Consider the following 18239-nt stretch of genomic DNA (forward strand, 5'->3'; position numbering starts at 1 on the left):
ATCTTACCTGGACTCTTTCTGTTCCTGTAATTCATTCATTCAACAAACCTTTTTTGAGCATCCGCTATGGGCCCAGCTCTGTGCTAGGTGCTGCAGACAAGGGAGTGATCAAGACATCACCCCTGTCTTCCCAGAGCTTATGCAGGGATCCCAAGTTCCGATGCCTGTGGGGGCTGTGTTACATCAGCTGCTTGTAAGGGTAACGTTAGCTGCTGTAAGAAACAAAACCTAACATTTCAGTGGCTTTCACACAGTAAGAATGTTTTACTCTCTAACAAAACAGTCCAGTGTGGGCAGAAGGAAGGCAGGGAGGTCTCTATGCAATCATTCAGGAACCTAGGCTGATGGAGGCTTTTCCATCTTTAACCCTTGCCTTCCAGGATTGCCCTGGGCATCAATATTCAGCTGACAGAGGAGAGAAGAGACAGAGGACCTTGCATGGCTTTTTATGGTCCAGGACTGGAAGTGACCCTCATCACTTCTTCTTAGAGTTCATCGACTAGAACTTAGTCACATGGCCGTGCCTCACTGCAAGGCAGGCTGTGGAAATGTCATCTAGCTGTGAGCTCAGGAAAAAGAGGGGAAGGGTTTGGTGAGTGAATATTAGTCTCTGCCATAGGAGTCCAATGGAAGTGAGTGACAAAGGGAAGATTAGGACTGTGGTGGTCAGGACAACTGAGCTCTGAAAAGAGCAGATGTGTCTGGTTTGGAGGATCGTTGCCATGTGGGAAATGTTGCCAAATCTTTGGCTTTTTCAAGAGAAGCTGAAAATCTGGATTTTTAAGTGTAATTTTCCAGTTCTTAATATTGGCAGTTAACTCAAAAATGTGAAGGCGTGATGGTGTGGGCAATATTCTGCAGGCCAAACTAACCAAGCTGCAGGCCAAATGAGGCCCATGGGTTGTCAGGTTTTGGCCTCAGGCTCATGGTCCAGCTGGAGGGAACTAAACAAGTAATTACAATTCAGTGAGATCAGAGCTGCCACTCCGCATAGTTATTCATTTAGTCATCTGATATTTAGTGAGCATTTACTATATGCTAGCTTCTCTCCCAGCTGCTGGAGAGAAAGGTGTGAATGAGACAGACACAATCCCGATGTTAAAGGAGCTTACAGTCACTGCAAAGGCAGATATTGAACAAATGCAAAAGAGGATAATAAATGCAATGGGTATGAATGATAAGGGAATCTAAATTGGCCCGGGGGATTAAGGAAGGCTTCCTAAAGGATGAGAAGTTTAAGGGAAGATATGAGGTGTGAGGAGGAGCTATCCAGGGGAAGGGTGCCGAGGAGAAGTATGACTCAGGTAAGGGAGCAGCACGTGCAAAGCCCCTGTGGTAAGAAAGAGGACAGTGCACTTGAGGAACTCAAGGAATTCTCATGAGATTGGCAGTGTAGAGCTGCCCTGATACCAGCATATTCAGGGCCCAAGGGTACAAATGGGGGCCCACATACCTTATGCCTAAATATTTTCAATTATCTATTAAATTTAAAAAGTAAAATACAAATGATAATGAATATAAAAATCCAAATCAAAATTGTTTAAATAAAACTGAAATTTATTTCAGCTTTAAGAACTTAAATTCAAACTCGAATAATTTTAGCGAAGTTCGGCTAGTTGTCGATGTAAGGAATAGATATCATGCTTCATGCTTGTCATGAATGGAATGTAGACCTCCATACGTACAAATTTCAGAGTAATATAAGTTGTTTAATATTGCAAATGTTTTTCTCAGCTGCCGTTTCCATATTTCAAACACCGTTCTAATTTGTGAGTACCTCTGGACCTCTGAATTGAAACATGCAGAAAAGCCAGAACATGGTTGCTTGGCATTACTGGGAAATAATGCTTCATTTTGTAAGAATATGTGCATTCGTGTTATCTGAGAGGAAGCATGTGACAAGTTAATTAATTCGTATTTTCTCTTACCTAAGTGTTTTCAATGCTGAAATCTCTGCCTTCCAAGGAAGCATTTGTTTCCAAAATCAGCAGGGGCACCGTGGACAATCCTTCATGGCATTTGAATGCATTTGCCTTTTGTTTTAAAGATATAGAGCAGAGGATGCAGAGAAGCATTTCCCTGGGGCTCGAATCGTATTAGTTATGAGGGTGGGTGTTTACGGTATAGGTCTCACTGTGCTGGCATTGAATGCCAGACCTCAAGTGTTCTTAAGAGCTGCCTAGTGTTTTTTAATAAATTTATTTCTCTGTGTGTTCATGATATGTGGGTGGTCTGAATTATGGGAACCCAGCATGGGGGCCTCTCTTTCCCAGATCTGTGTGTGGCACTGACTCAGATAGTAAGGAGGAAAGAGGCACCAGAGAATTTGCAAGAAGTAGGCAGGGACCCAATCATGTTGAACCTCACAGGCCACGTTAAGAGGTGGATTTTATCCTAAGTGCATTGGGAAGCCATTGAAAGGTTTTAAGCAGAGAATGACATAATCAGATTTGGATTTTTAAAATATCCCTCTGAAAGTTGTGTGGAAGAGAGATTTGAATGAGGCAATAGTGGATATGAATTGCCATTCAATAGAGAATTGAATGACCAATTTGGAGGCCATCACCATAGTTTCTCACATCCAAGATTCTGTATTTCTATAGATGCATCAGGGTTCATCGGGGTCCCTTACATGGGAGGACGTTAGCATTCATTGTGGATTTGTTTTCAGTGGGGAATTAGACTTAGCAAATACTTTTATGGGCTTAGGGAAAAGCCCTTTTTTCATATTTAAATATTTGGTCCAAAGGATTCTCCTAATTTGGAGGAGATGGGGAGTTGAGGTGGGAGGAATTGCCCTTCATTCCCTTATGCCTTAAGATGGACAGCCAATTCCGTGAGAGGGGATGGAAGTAGAGATGGTGAGTTGAGAAAGGAGTGAGTTGAGAAGAGGAAAGTGTGTGTGGAAGTCAGCTGAGCATTGGCATCATCTGGGGGGCGGTCCAGGTCTCTCCAGTGGGTGGGGGATGTTGCAGGCTCCCATGGCAACTCCTTCCCCGTGGACAAGGAGTATTTCATTTGGAGGTTATTGACTCTGGTCTCACTTATTACCCTTCTGGAAGTTACTACAAGCCTTAGGGGGAAGGGCATAGAGGAAGAGGATGCCCTGTGATTGAACAGGTCATCTTTCTCAAACACTTAGTAATTAGCCCCAAACCATTTTACTATTTAGATAAGTCCAATGAGTGTCTTGACCATGTTTAACAGTGGTCAACTTCAAATTTCAGAATGACCTTTAACATTGTCTTTGCCCCCCATCTCATGAATAACCCAGGCTGGCAGATTATCCTTTTGTGGAGTCTCCTCTGTGTATCTCCTCTTTCTCATTCCTTATGTCACTTAGTTCAGGGCTTTATCATCTTGTGGGTCATGGTGTGAAAAGGGCTTGCGTTCTCCTGTCATACCAGACTGGATCTGAGTCCCAGCTTTCTTTGGACAATTGATATAACCTCTACAAACCACAGTTTACTCATCTATATAATGGGAACAATGACAGAGGCTGTTAGAGGAAGAAATAAGATCACGTGGTTCAAGTCCCCAGCATGGTTAGTTCCCTTCCCTCCTGTGCTTCTTTAAGGACTAGTGATGGGTTGGAACTAGCTCTCAGGTGCCCTGGCACTACTAGAGGGCTGTTCCCTGCTTTAGATCCTCCCTTCTCTCAGGCAATCACTGCTCTCTCTTGAGAGACCTGTCTCGAATTTCTTGAGTCTCAGGGCTCTGTGGAAGAATTCTACTCTTCCAGCCCAGACATGGCTGACACTGTTGGTCTCCCATCCAAGAGCCATCCTACCCTCTTCCTCAGTAATAAAGCCTGTGGCCACATGCTCTGGAATGCTCTGGAAAGGAGAACCATATCCCCAGCCTCTGGGGTTGAACCATATTGGCCCAGCTCTCTCACTTATCTTGTGTACATTGCTTTAACTCTCTGAATCTTAGCGCTGACATCTGTACAGTGGGGAGAAGGACAGATGAGAAGATACATGGAAGGTCCTTGGCATGCCGGGAGCCCTTGATAAATGGTAGCTGTCCTGATTCTTCCATGGGCATCTGACTGCTTTGCCTCTGATTAAATTTAGAGCGATGGGTTTCTAACCACATGGGTTCGGAGGCTGTGATGCCCTCAAACAGTGCTTCTCACACTTTAATATGCACAGGAATCACATGGGGATCTTGTTAAAATGCAGATTTTGATTCAGCAAGTCTGGGGTGGGGCCTGAGCCTCTGCATTTCTAACAGGCTCCCAGGTGATGGTGCCGCTGCTGGTCCGTGGACCACACTTTGAGAAGGCAAGGTCTATAAGGAATACAACAAGTGGAAGTCTCGTTGATGGAAGAGGGAGGAAGAAGCATGAGACTCAATCCGTCTTCTCTTGGCTTTTTGCTTCTCATTTAGGCTTCTCTGGCTTCTAGCCCCACTGGATGGGGTCTCTGTTGAGTAACAGAAATGGTTGTTAGACTCTGAATTTTGGAGGCCTCACGCCTCAAGGTCATCCAGTCCAGGTAGAGCAACACGGGAGCCACGAGTCACGGCCTGATTCTTCGAGTCCAGTCAGTGTATTTCTGAGTGATGGCTCCTATGAGAAGCAAACTGTTCTCCTAATTTGGGTGTCCACTCAACTGCTTCAGGCAAACCTAACCTTTCAAACACAAGCGCTGTCTGTCTGGGAGTGCTGAGGCACTCAGGACACCGGGAAGAGGTGACTCCAATTAGAAGAATTGCATTTAAGATGCAGCTTCTGATTGGCCCCTGCAAATAGCATCTTTGCCAAAATGGCTGTGTCTGTAGGATGTGTCTGGAAATTCAGTCTTGCGGTGATTTGAGGGAGGCGCGTGCCATCTGAGGTCTCAGAGTGGTCACCTGGGCTGCAACCTCAAACTTGCTAGAAAATGGCTGTAGGGGTTTGACTGCTTGACTTTGTGTTGGCAAGTGCTGCCTCTTCTATCCACCTCTCAGTGTCTACCACACGGCCTGGCGAAGAGGGGCTTCAAGGTTTATGGCTGTGCCTTTTGATGTGCAATTCCCCTAATCCCCTACCCAATTTGGGGAATAGTCTCTGCTCTGACTTGGATGTTCTTCTCTGTCTTCAAAACTCATTTTAGAAGTTTCCCGGAAGGGAAACTTCCGGGAAAGCTTCCCGGAAGCTGCCTCCTCCTCCTCCTCCTGCTTCATCACTGGTATCATCAGTATCGTTATTACAGCTGCCGTCCTAATTATTGCTGTTATTATGACTGTTACCATTTAATGCCATTCCACCAGGTCCTGAGCATTGAGACAGGGCCGTATGCCTATTATGTCATTTGATCCTCCCCACAATTCATTGTCCTCTCCATCTTACTGGGTCTCAGAAGGGCTAAGTCACTTGCCCAAGATCAGAATTAGAAAGTGATGGAGCTGGAACTTGAGGTTAAGTTTTTCTCTCCCCAGAGCCCATGCTCTTAACCTTCCTGTTATCAGTTTCCCAATCTTAGAAGGAGAAAAGTGAGGCTCTGTTGTGCCAATTCCAAGGATTGCTCCTTCACTCTGTATCAGCCATACATTGGATAGTATACTACTTAGAAACTTGGCCTGTGGAGCCAGACATCCTGAGTTTAAATGTTGGCTCTGCTGCTTCCTAGATATGTGACTGGGAGCAAATGTCTGAGCCTTTCTGGCCTTGGTTGGTTCATCTGTAAAATGGGGACAAAACATCTTCTTAGGGTTTTAACGGGGATTAGACAAGTTAGAAAGTTTGAAAATAATTTTGGCATGTGTCAGCTATTATTATCATCCAGTTTTGCTATTTTAATTGGCCTTTACTGAGAAGTTATCTCTTTTGTTCATTCAATCACTAATACAGCAAATATGTAGTAAATACCTGCTCCATGCCAGATATTGTAATTGGTTCTAGGAATATTCTTTAATCATTCCTCATTGACTGTGGCCAAAAACAAGTTGTTGCCACCCTTGTAGCCTCAGTTTCCTCCTTTGTCAAATGGAATCAATGACGCCTACCTCATTCGATGATTTGGGTGATTCAGGGCTTGGTTAATGTTTGTTAGGCAGAATATGAGTGAAAATCCTCAGCAAGCTCTTATCATCCTGTGAGTGACATTCAGGTTCAAGAAATATATCATTATTATTCTTTTTCTTAAACAAATTAAGTTGATCTCTGAGGCTCACCTGCTTGGTTGATGGGGCATGGTCCTACTTCCTGCTGTGATCTTATAAGAACCCCATCGCCTGAAGAAAACCGAGGAAGGGCCCATCCTTGGTCCTCAGAGGTCTCCATCCTTGCGTTTCCTTTTGAGGATACCCTAGCTGAGCGTTGGTCCTCCTTCCTCTAGGGGGCGCTCCTGCTCTGCCTGGGAATTAGTGATGTTCTGTCCAGGGCTCACCTGGCCTGCCCGAGCTTGCCCAAAGAAATGGAGCTCCGAAGTTGTTTTTGGTGGGCGGGGTCTTGGGTCCTGGGGGCTGGATGGCAACAGGGCTAGCGGTCTTCTCATCTTGGACTGGCCCCTGTGGGTGGTCCCGGACGCAGAGCACCTCTCTCTCTGCCTCTGCTGCCCACTTCTCTCTTCCTCCACTCTCTCTAAAGTAACTTCAACTTGATTCCTTGATGGGCCTGGCTTTTTTTCAGCAAGGCCCCTTTATTCTAGCATGGGAGGGGTCAGGGAAATTACCTTTCTTTCTTCCTTTCTTATAACAGTATGAAGAACATGATAAATCGATATGCGAATCCAAGCCCATTGTAAATATAACACAAATGGTAGCCATGGCTTCTCTGTGTATCTTACTTCCTCTTCCAGAAAATCAGCTCCCACCTGTGGGCAGGAGAAGGGTTCTAACATTATTTTTAACTAGGTACCAGATATTTTGCAGGCATTATCTCACTGAATCCTCAAAATGATGCTGTCAGATAGGGACAAGTGTCATTTTCCTGATGGGGTTAGAAAACCCACCTGTCTAAGGTCATGCACCTAGAAAGTGGCAGAGCTGGGCCTTGAGTCCAGGTCCGTCTGCTCTGTGTCCACACACTGGTCACTACATTTCCTCATCTTCCATGTCTTCTATTTCTTCTTTGAACCCTATGGCATCTAGTGCAGTGGATTATAATAAATGCTGATGGAAAGAAGCACTTCACAAGCAAAGAAAGTTCAAAACTCACCTGTGTTGACGTCTTGCATACCTTAAAGCAAACGGTCTGTGAAACAGCCTCTTTCATAGACGTCTTAACCACAGCTCATGCGCTTCTCACTCTTCTCTTCAATGACTTAGCACCTTAGGTGTACGGGAGCATTTTCAATTAGGGAGCAATACTGAAATTTAAAAACTCTTAGAAAATTATTTGTTACTATTTGGGAGCCTATCAATTGGGAGCCCTAGACTCAGTGCTAAAAGTCTTTGTGTTTTCTCAAACCATTCTTCTCTGGGAGCTAGGTACTATTATTATTCCCAATGTAGAGAGTATGAAACTGAAGTTGAGAGAGGTTAAGAAATATGCTCGAGGTCACTCAGCTAGAAAGTGACAGTGATGGGGTGTGAACTCAAGTCTATTTGAATCAAAAGGCTGAGTTCTTGATCATTTCATTATGTCAGCCCTCAGGGCTGGACTAATAGGAGCTTTATGATTCCTTCTAGCTTGAAAACAGCCACCTTATGTCAAATTTCTCATATTCAGTGGCACAGCCTAGGAATCCCTCCACTCACTTGGGATCCAAACATGAGGAAGTCAGGGGTTTTGAACTTGTAGGATATGTTTCTCTAGAAACTCCATTATAAAACGTGTACTATAAGGTCTCAGACTAACAGATTATTGCTGGATACTTGGAATATAGGGGAGATGACTCTGTGATGGTCAATTTTATGTGTCAACTGGACTGGGCCACACGGTACCCGGACATTTGGGTAAACATTTCTGGGTGTGTCGGTGAGGGTGTTTCTGGATAAAATTAACATTTGAATCAGTAGGCTGAGTAAAGCAGATTGCTCTCCCCAGTGTGGGTGGGCCTCATATGATCTGTTGAAGGCCTGGATAGCATAACAAGCTGAGTAAGAAAGAAGCCTTTCTTTCTACTTGAATGAGACATCAGTATTCTCCTGCCTCCGGACTCAGACTCAGACTGAAACTTACACTGTCACCCCTCAGACTAGAACTGGAACTTAGCCCATTGACTCTTCTGGATCTCCAGCTTGCACATCTTGAACTTTACAGCCTCCATAATCATGTGAGCCAATTCCTCATAGTAAATACCTACATCTACCTCTATATCTGTGTCTATCTCTATATCCTATTAGTTCTTCTTCTCTGAGAACCGAGACTAATACGGCTATCTCTATGTTTTGCAATATGCTTTTCTCTTCCTGGCATTCCTAATTGCTATGATGAGTCCTCATCTGCATGTACATTTAAGGAAACATCTCAGTTTATTACAGGTTATTTAGAAGAACTTGGCCGTGGTGTCTGTTTGCAGTTAATATTGGGCAAGATGGAAAATGGGTTGGTTCTAAGTGGTTTCTAATCAGTGACAACAGATGTTCTCAGGAGGCAGAATTTTCTTTGAATTGGTGTTTTGGTAACATTAAACACAGATCCTAAGGTAGAAAGAAGAGCTTTGGTTTGGGCCATCTGTGCTTTTGCTGCGAGATTCCAGGTAAATGAGTGATGGAACTTTCTACAGTATCTCAAGAATACTGTAGCTGGCTACCCTGAGGTCACTGGAGCTGTCTCCTGCTTCTCCCCTAACTCTGCGGATAAGAGAAAGAACATCTTCAGATTATAAGAGACTTAAACTTTTACTTAACAAAATCCAAAATACAAAGGGCATGAAAAATCTCTTTCCTCTTATAAGTACCTCCCCTCTGCAAGAGTTCTACTCTTCTTCTTCCTTTGGAGGATGCAGTGGTGTGCTGAAGCCAGTTTATGAGAAGTTTATGAGAACAGACTGTTAAGGATTCAATAATTTTGGAAGCAGTTGTTAAACTGTTGGTAGCTTAAAATTAGCCATGGTGGGATTATTTACATCAATGACTTCTTCAATTGTTACAAATCAGGGTTTGTTTGTTTTCCTGAGAGCCGGTTCACCTGCAGACCACTGCTCATAAAGACTACAGTTGATATTTGTGGATGTTGCCTGCCCACCATCCATTCCTTTGCCTCCTCTGATAACAGCAAATTTCCTTTGGGAAAACACTCTCCACTCATCTCAGGCCAGTGGTTTGGATAGGACTGACCATGTTTGCCCCGTGATCTGGCTTGGCCAGTCAGAGCACTCCATCCCTCTGGCCACAGTGATTGGTTCATAGATGGGCATGTGACCCACTTAAAGCCAATCAGATCTAATTATGGCTCTTTTGTGACCACTCTAGGGAAGAGAATCTTGCTGCCATGACAGAGAGAGGTTGTAGGAGCTTAGAAAGAGCGCAAGAGAGAAAAAAGCCTGGAGAGAACTCAGGAGAACAAGACGCTGAAGAGATGGATAGCTACCAGGTCCTGATGACGTGGGTTGAGCACCTGCAAGCTATGCTTGAAGCCAGATATCCCCGAACTTTGAAATTGCTGAGCCAATAATTCTGACTCCATTCTCATCTTTGCTTGGCTTAAACCTGTTTATGTTGGGTTTTCTGTCCCTGGTAAGTTACAAGTTGTACCGAAAAAGGCCCATTTGTTTCAGGGTCCTTCCAGCTTTCGTGCTCTGGGTCAAATTCCACGGGACCTGGCAAGAAAATCTAATGGAGGGTCTTAGAGAGAAAGGAAGAGCTTTTGGAGGGTCTTAGAGAGAAAGGAAGAGCTTTTGTCTCCAATTCCTCCTTAGCTTAATGAAACATGCCATGGTTTTCAGCCCCCCTCTCCTCCACACCTACACAAATCTTTGTTCAAATACCAGTTTTATCATTTTCTAGCTGTGTGAACTTGGGCAACTGCTAAACTTCTCTGAATCTCAGTTCCTTCATCTGAAAAGCCAATGTATTAATGTCTAACTCTCATGGTTGATGTGAAAATTAAATGAGACAATTCCTAAAAATGCACAGTATTTTGCACAGAATAAATAATATATTACTATAATTATTGATTAAATAAATGTATGTGTGGGTAGTCTGGGACTTTATAGGACACGTTTGATAATGGAGTTTCTAAGGAAAAATATCTTTCAAGTTCCAGGCCCCTGACTTCCTCATGTTTGGACCCCAAGTGGAGGAATCCTAGACTATGAAACTGAAAATTGGAAATTTGAGGTGATATGGACATTTAGAGATGGAAGGGATCATAAATCTCCTCTCGGTCTAGCCCTGAGGGTGGGTTCTATGCTATTTCATTCACGCTATATCCCCAGTGCCAGTTGCATTGTGGGGTTCCAGAACTGTTTGTCAAATGAACAGCCCCCTCATTTTATCACTGGAGAAACAGGCTAAGAGAAGATGAACTTCTGTGCTCTAGTGTCTTCACCTTATGGTGTATGAAGAGGAGATAGATACTAAACATCATCTTAAAATCTGGCGCTGGAATTTCTCTTGAGGAAACCACTGCCGTTGGTAAGCTCAATGGTTTAGACAAATGCTGTTCAATAGTAATATCATGTGAGCTGCATATGAAATTTTAAATTTTCTAGTAGCCACATTAAAAATTATAAAGAAAAAAGTGAAATTATTTATTTTAATATATTTAAAGTATTATCATAATAAAATTATAAATGAGATATTGTGCATGTTTTTTTGTACTAAGTTTTTAAAATCCAGTGTGTATTTTACACTTATGGAAGATCCCCCTTTGAACTAGCTACATTTCAATTGCTCAGTAGCCACATGTGGCTAGTGGCTGCCATATTGGTTTAAGGAGTGAGACTCAAAGGATTTACTAAGCTGTTTTGCAGGAGATAAGAGGGGGAGTGGTAGAGGCATCTAAGTGGAGAATGTTCCAGCAAAATGGCAGAAAGTGATGTACTTCTTGAGCACTCGAGATACCTCTCTGGCAATCTCCAAAAATTGTAGGAAAGTCAAACAATTCCTTCCCTGTTGATGAGAGTGGTTTTGAATGTGCAGGCTGGAGGCGTTTCCTGTTGGGTGTAATGTGGTCAGCCAGAGGAGCCTGTGAAGAATTTCCTCTGTTGCCCTGGAATTCACAAAGTCTCTGGGAGGATTTTGGGAGGGAGTAGAGTTCATTGGGAAATCATGGCTCAATGCAGTCTTATTTAGCTCTCCCAGCTGGTAATGGGACCATGCAAATAATAAAGGATATTGAATGATAAGGGAAGAACAGGGGTTTGTAAGAACAAGGGAGGGTTGGGCCGGCCCTGTGGCTTAGCGGTTAAGTGCGTGCGCTCCGCTGCTGGCGGCCCGGGTTTGGATCCCGGGTGCGCACCGACGCACCGCTTCTCTGGCCACGATGAGGCCGCGTCCCACATACAGCAACTAGAAGGATGTGCAACTATGACATACGGGGCTTTGGGGGAAAAAAAATTAAATAAAAAAAAAATTAGAACAAGGGAGGGTTCCTTGAGGTTGGGATATTTAAGCCAAGTCTTGGAGAACAGAAGAGTCCCAGAGGAGGGGATAATGTGTGTCACGTGCCAGAGGCCAGAGAGAGCAGGGAGAACTCTAGGAGTTTCAAGGACTTCCTTACGGTGGTAATGTGAGTATGAGAGGGTGGTGGCCAGAGAGGAAATCAGACAAGAGGCTAGAGGGGAGATCCTGAAGGGCCCGGTGGGTCATGGTGAAGAGTTTGGATTCAATCCTAAGGCTATGGAATAGAATTTCTATGTGTAAAAGATCTCTCAGGCTGTGGGGAAGGGTTAGAGGGGTCAAGGTAGAGGCCAAGTGGTCAACTGGGTCTTGAAGTCATCCAGTTGAGAAGTGACGGTGGCCCTCTACTGTGGAAGTAGTGAAGGTTCTAGAGATGTTTTAGAGGGAAAGTGGACAAAACTTGGTGACTGGTTTGTGTATGCATGTACCTGAGTGGGTAAGTGTGTGGTGTATGGATTGGAGGGTCAGGAGAGACAGGGAGGAACCCAGGATAATTTCCAAATTTCTAGATTGGACAATGGTGTAGAAGATGACGGCACTTAGCCGGTAGAACAAATATCTAACCTGGAATGAACTCTGAGGGACACTGACAATGAGGGCATTTTTCCAAATACCTAAATCAAGACACTCAGATTTCTGAGGGAGAGAAAGAGTAACTGAAATGAAGTTTGTCCTAGAAATTCCAGAGAGGCCATTGGCTCACAGAGTTGGGAAAATTGCATTTCCTCTCTCAGCCTCAATTCTTTTTTTCCATTTGCAAAATGAAAATAATAACTCATACTTTTATAACGATACTGACAGAATAAAATGCAATGATAAATGTAAAGGCATTTTGAAAGTAAAGCATTCAATTATTATTATCGTTATGCTTATCGGAAAGGGTTTGGAAAGTCCTCATCATTGTTATAGAAAATCAAGCTTGAGGCCCTGGGCCCTGGTGGATTATGTAGATAATTATTCCAAGAGAAATGGCCATCAGAGACAAAAAACCTGAGTTCAGGAAGCTTAAAACAGTCCCAGACTTTCAACCCATTCATTCATACATTTGTTTATTTATTCAGTTGTTCAGCATTTATTGAGTGCCTACTGTGTGCCAGTCATTGTATTGGGTGCTGGGGGACTAAAGGAGCAAAATCTGTTTCCTGTTAACAAGAAGTATAAAGGAGGCATCCTCAGATAACTCTAATTATATACATTTTAAAAGTTTATTACCACCTATGGAATATTTTTATATAGTATTCAATGCTTAAAAAAAAATCACCTATAGTGAACATCATTATCCCCATGTTGTTGACACAAAGACTGAGGCTTAGAAAGATGAGCTGCCCTGGCCAAAGGGGCCCATCCAGGAGACCCAGGACTCAAATCAGAGACTTCTTCATCCCAGTTCAATGCTGATGGTGGGTGGCTTGAAATAATAACACCAACTAAGATTCGTTGAATGTTGTCTATGTGCAAGGTACTGTGTTGGTTGGAAATATGTTATTTTAGTCAATTCTCCTGACACCAAAGGAGTTAACATTATCTCTAGAGGATAGGCAGACAGAAAACATGGGCATGCACTTACATACATACACTCAGTTGGTTGAGCACTTACTGTATACATCAAGCAGTTTACATGTATTATGTTGTTTGATTTTCACGACTACGCAAGGAAGTTGGCACTCTATACCATGGATGGGAGCACTGATGCTCAGAGAGGTTAAGTAACTTGCCCAAGTTCAGACAGCGAGAGATACAAATGAAGTGCGCTGAGAGTTCAAAGGAGAGCCATTTAATGGTTGGCCTGAGAAGATAGGGGAATGTTTCCAAACCCACAGATGTGAATATGCCTCTGGTGGTTACTGGTAATGGACAAATGAAATATCTACATCAAGCATGTGACCCTGGCAGGGCTGACCTGGGGTAAATGTTTCAAAGTCCGGACATTGGTCTTTCCCCACCATCTGGAAATGGCGGCCTTCTCTTCTCCCCATAACCAGGGAGCCAGGAACCCTCCTGTTCCCTGTCAACTCTGGGGCCCCAGAGTGCCCCAGGGCAGACCTATCCTCTCCCCAATCCTGACAAAACAGAACCATCAGTGTCTCCTGCCAGTGAGCCAGTTTTCTGTTGTGAAAATGATAAAATGTTACTTAATTTCACTGACCCTCAGTTCCCTCCATGGTGAAACGGGCTTAATAATATTTATTGCATCTGATTACTATGAGGAATGTATGAGATCAAGCACATGCAGTACTTAACACAGTGCCTGGCACCCAGCAAGCCCTCAGAAATGTAGAATCTTATTGTGGGCAGTACCTCCTAGGTTAATTCCCCACAAGCTTTTCCTTGATGGCATTTTTGTGGTAAAAAAGGTTCATATTTGCAGGTAGAATATCTGACTCTCGAATCCCTGGAGCAGCCAAGCTCATTTTATCCATTTGGTCCACTTTGTAGCAGGGAATTGGAGCAGGATTCTCTTGATGCTGACTGCAATGCCAGCTGCTGAAACAAACAACCCCCTAAATCCAGTAGCTTAAACACTACAAAAGTTCATTTCTTGTTCCTCTGTTGGTTCAATGTGGGTGTTCCTGGTCGCTGGGGTTGTCACTCACAAGATGATTCTAGGACCCAGATTCTTTCTAGCTTGTGGCTCTTCTCCCTCCTCTGCAGCCTTGGAATCTTCCGCACCCATCCAGAAGATGGGGGAGAGGACGTCAAGTTTGGAGCAGTGAGGGAGGTCTTCAAGGGCCAGGCATAGAAGTGACGTGTATCACTTCCGTCCATGTACTTTGCCTGGAATTCAGTTACATGGCCACATGTAACCACGAGAGAGGCTGAGAAATGTGGTCCAATCATGCACCCAAGAAGAAGAGAGAACTCCTCAATCATGTCAAGGAGTTTTCAAATTTGGTCAAGAAGCCCTAGAGGAATTTACCTTTCCTCTTCTGGGTAGTCTGGGAAGACTCTCTGGAGGAGGAGAGATTGTGGGAACTGCCAGGAAGAACGGAATTCACCTTGCTGAGGACCTACTATGTGCAGAGTATGCCTCATACTCTACTTCTGTTACCTTGTTTAATTCTCACAGCAATGACTTGAAGGCAGTTTTATTATCCCCCTGGAGCAAACCCTGGTAAATGTCTAGCTACCACTTATTGAGGGCCTACTGTGTGCTAGCTACCTTGCTTTACACGTGTGATCTTGTTTTAGCCTCACAAAACCCTGCCAGGTAGACATCAATTTGCACCATTTTACATTGAGGAAGTTGAGGTCCAGATGTGTAAGTGACTTGCCCAAGGGCACACAGCTAGTACGTGGCTGAACTGGGGCTGGAATTGAGCTCTGTTTTGACCTCGGAGTCCTAGTTCTTTCCACTGGGGTTTGGAAAGAAGCCCTTGGCTAGGACTTCTTTAAACAGAGGATTGATTTCATCTCAGAGTCCCCATCCCCTGCCTGCTTTCCCCTGAAGTGGGGGCAGCTCTGGAGCAACCAGGGATTTCCGGTGGCCAGGGAGAGATGGAATTGTTGAGGTCTTTCTGGACAAGGCTCTGCTTCTGAGTTCAATTTGTTTCCGAATCCAACCTTTGCTACATGCCAAGCAGTGACTAAGCCATTGACTCACTTCTTTTATGGCCTGAGGAGTCCAGCTCAGATGAAATGTGCAGTGCCTGCAAGTTGGCCACCTGCCAGCATCCGGGCCTGATGCTGGGGGTACACCTTTGGATGTTTGAGTTGGGGATACCAGAAGCACCATTTGGGGCTATTTTCCATGCCGTACACAATCAATGCTCATCTGTGCCCTTTGCAGGCCATTGCGTTGGCAGATTTATTTATTTTATTTCAAACCTCTGTTTAGTTTCTAAACAGATACTTTAGGTAACAGAGAGTCTTATAATTTTTTTTTGCAGTTCTTGCTCAGCTTTATGCTACTAAGTCTAACAATACAACAGTACCTCAATAGACAATGTTTATTAGGTGTTTATTACATATCAGGCTCTTCTACACTTGTGCTAGCGATGATCCTATTTCATCTGCATGAGTCTCTGAGGTGGGTACCAATATTACCCCCATTTTAAAGAAGAGCAGACTGAGTCTCAGAGCGTTTAAGTAACATGTCCAAGATCATGCAGTTGGAGTTGGGTTATAGACCCGAACAGACTGGCTCCAGAGCCCACTCTTAACTGAAAGGCCTAAACTGAAGGATGTTCAGGGTTTTAATGGTATGCCCTTTTATTGTCTGCTTCTTGAAAAGATTCATGGGGAAGCTGAGGGTCAAGGAGCCTCAGAGATGGGCTTGACTTGAGCGCTAAGACTAGTTACAGGATGCGGTAGTTATCTATTGCTGTGTAACAAGTTACCCCAAAACTCTTAAAGCAAGACACATTTATTATCTCACAGTTTCTGTGGGTCTGGACTCTGGGGTCACTTAGTTGGGTGGTACTGGCTCAGGGTCTCATGATGCTCAAGGCTGCACTCAACTGAAGGCTTAAGTGGGGAGCATCTGCCTCCATGCGCACTCTGGACTCCCCCAGAGTTAGTGGCCCAAGAGAAAGAGCACCCAGACAAAAGCCATAGTATCTTTTATAACCTAATCTCAGAAGTGACTTACCATCACATCTGCCACATTCTGTTGGTCACACAGACTGGTCTAATATGAAAGGGGACTGCAGAAAGGTGTGAATACCAGGAGGTAGGGATCATTGGGGGCCATCTTGGAGGCCAGCTAGCACACCAGGAATTGGGCTCCTACCATGTGCCAGACACTACACAGGTACTTTACCAAATGCACTTTTGCTGAAGGCAAGAAGAAAATGGTTTACATTATGACTCCCTTGCTCGGGGTGAGTCATGGCTCCTTCTGGCCTTCTATTTTCTGCTTGAGCCCTACCCAGGCAGTATAGTGCAGAGGCTAAGACCATGGGCACTGGAGCTCACTTGGGTGCAAATCCTGCTTCTATCCCTAAATAGTCCTGTGACCTTGGGCAAGTTGCTTAACCCTTTAGGTTTCAGTTTCCCCTTCCTTAAAACAGGGATAATTAGAGTACTTCCCAGGGGTGTTGTAGGGATTAAATGAGATAATGATGGAAAAGACGGTGGATGTTAAGAACATACTTGTTACAGAGCTTAACACAAGCAGATGTTCCAGAATAAGTTTGAACTGTTACATTTTAAGTGAGAGGGTTGGACTTAGATCCCTCTGGCCATAACCTGAACTTCATAGTCACCCCGAACTGCTCCATCACTAAAATCCTAAATGTAAACACTTCACGCTCATGTCACACCCTCCTGTCCTTCAAACTTGTCCTTCAAACTTTTCACTCAGTTTACTCCCACTAAAGCTGGCCGTTGCCTCTTCAATTTTCTTTATGTCTATCAGCTCCCACATGTCTTCAGTTCCTTCTCTGTCAAGTCTAGGAACCATAATCCATCATTTGAGCTACTTTCTTAGCAATGTCTTCAACCTCCTTGCTCCACTGTCCCTCTCCTATCCCACTGATGGAACCCCCATCAATCCATCCTTCTGACTATCTGTACTTACATCTGTTCTGGTGAGCTCTCCTGGACTAAGTCCCAGAATGTTCTATATTGGCACCACTACAATTCAAGGGATCCATTCTCCAAGTAGCTTAGAATTCCTTTTGTGTTACTGTAGCCAGCTTTCTTTCTTATTTCTAACTTTCCTAACTTGCCTTAAACCTCCTTCCCTACCATGCTTTCTTTCGTTTTTTTCCTTCTGACCTTCTTTCTTTCACCAAATATTGATTGAGCACCTAGTATGTGGCAGGTATATTTACAGGCACTGGAGATTCAACAAGGAACAAAACAAGAGGAATATGGTTCCTACCCTCTGGAAATTTCAAAGAGAAAATATAAGCCATCAGATGGGGACTATCTTTACTTCCTGTTTTAACAGGAAGTTGTGGTTATACCCATCTTCAGATTCCTCATCCTCTTCATCCTCTTCCTTCTCCTCCTCTTCATCATCAATACCATCATCTCAATCTCTTATATCGTGCCTACTATATGCTAAGGACTATTCCAAACAATTTATTTATATACATTAACTTACTTAATACATTATATGCATTAACTCACCAAGACCCTAGGAGGTAGGTACTATTATCATCTCCCTTTTTATGCATGAGAAAATGAAACCCAGAGAGATTAAGTAACTTGCACAAGTCACACCGCATTTAGTATAAAATCCATCCTCTACTCTTACAATGGAAGAGGTATTCTGTCCCCTGTTGAAGGTTAATCTGTCCATGTCTATCTTGGATCTAGGGTTGCCAGATTTAGCAAGTAAAAGTATAGGATGTCCAATTAAGTTTGAATTTCAGATAAAAAATGAGTAATTTTTAACATAAGTATGTCCCATGCAATATTTAGGACATACTTATACTAAAAATTATGTATTGCTTATCTGAAATTCAAATTTACCTGGACGTTTTATAGTTTATCTGGCAATCCTGTCTGGATCCCATGCCCTCTTCTCAGGGACTCCACTTCACCAATGCTCTCCACTCCCTGGAGACAGCCCCCTGGGAGTGTCATGGTCACTTTACACCAGTGCAAAGTGCGTGATAGTGCTTTGTGAGTGACATGATGCATCCTGGACAAGACCCCCTGAGGCTGCTTTTTGGGGGTGACCCTAATGGAGGGAGAGTTTGGAGGAGGGGAGCTCGGGTGTGGTAATGACCTGGGAATGTGGTATTCCCTCCCATTTTACAGAATCTAGGTTTTCCTACCCAGCAGGAGCCCTG

At 43.8% G+C, this 18239-nt stretch overlaps 1 long non-coding RNA gene across 1 annotated transcript in view; it reads left to right on the plus strand.

Annotated features, from left to right (window-relative positions):
* The first annotated feature begins 5156 nt into the window (after positions 1–5156).
* LOC147913575 (uncharacterized) overlaps positions 5157–18239 on the plus strand; it is a 213599-nt gene continuing 200516 nt past the window's right edge. Inside the window, exon 1 of the long non-coding RNA XR_015548536.1 lies at positions 5157–9609. This is a non-coding gene — a long non-coding RNA (uncharacterized LOC147913575). The remainder of the gene's footprint in view (positions 9610–18239) is intronic.

Source organism: Ceratotherium simum, chromosome 26 (genome assembly GCF_057802395.1).
Source record: "Ceratotherium simum simum isolate JZ-2026a chromosome 26, ASM5780239v1, whole genome shotgun sequence".
NCBI lineage: Eukaryota > Metazoa > Chordata > Mammalia > Perissodactyla > Rhinocerotidae > Ceratotherium > Ceratotherium simum.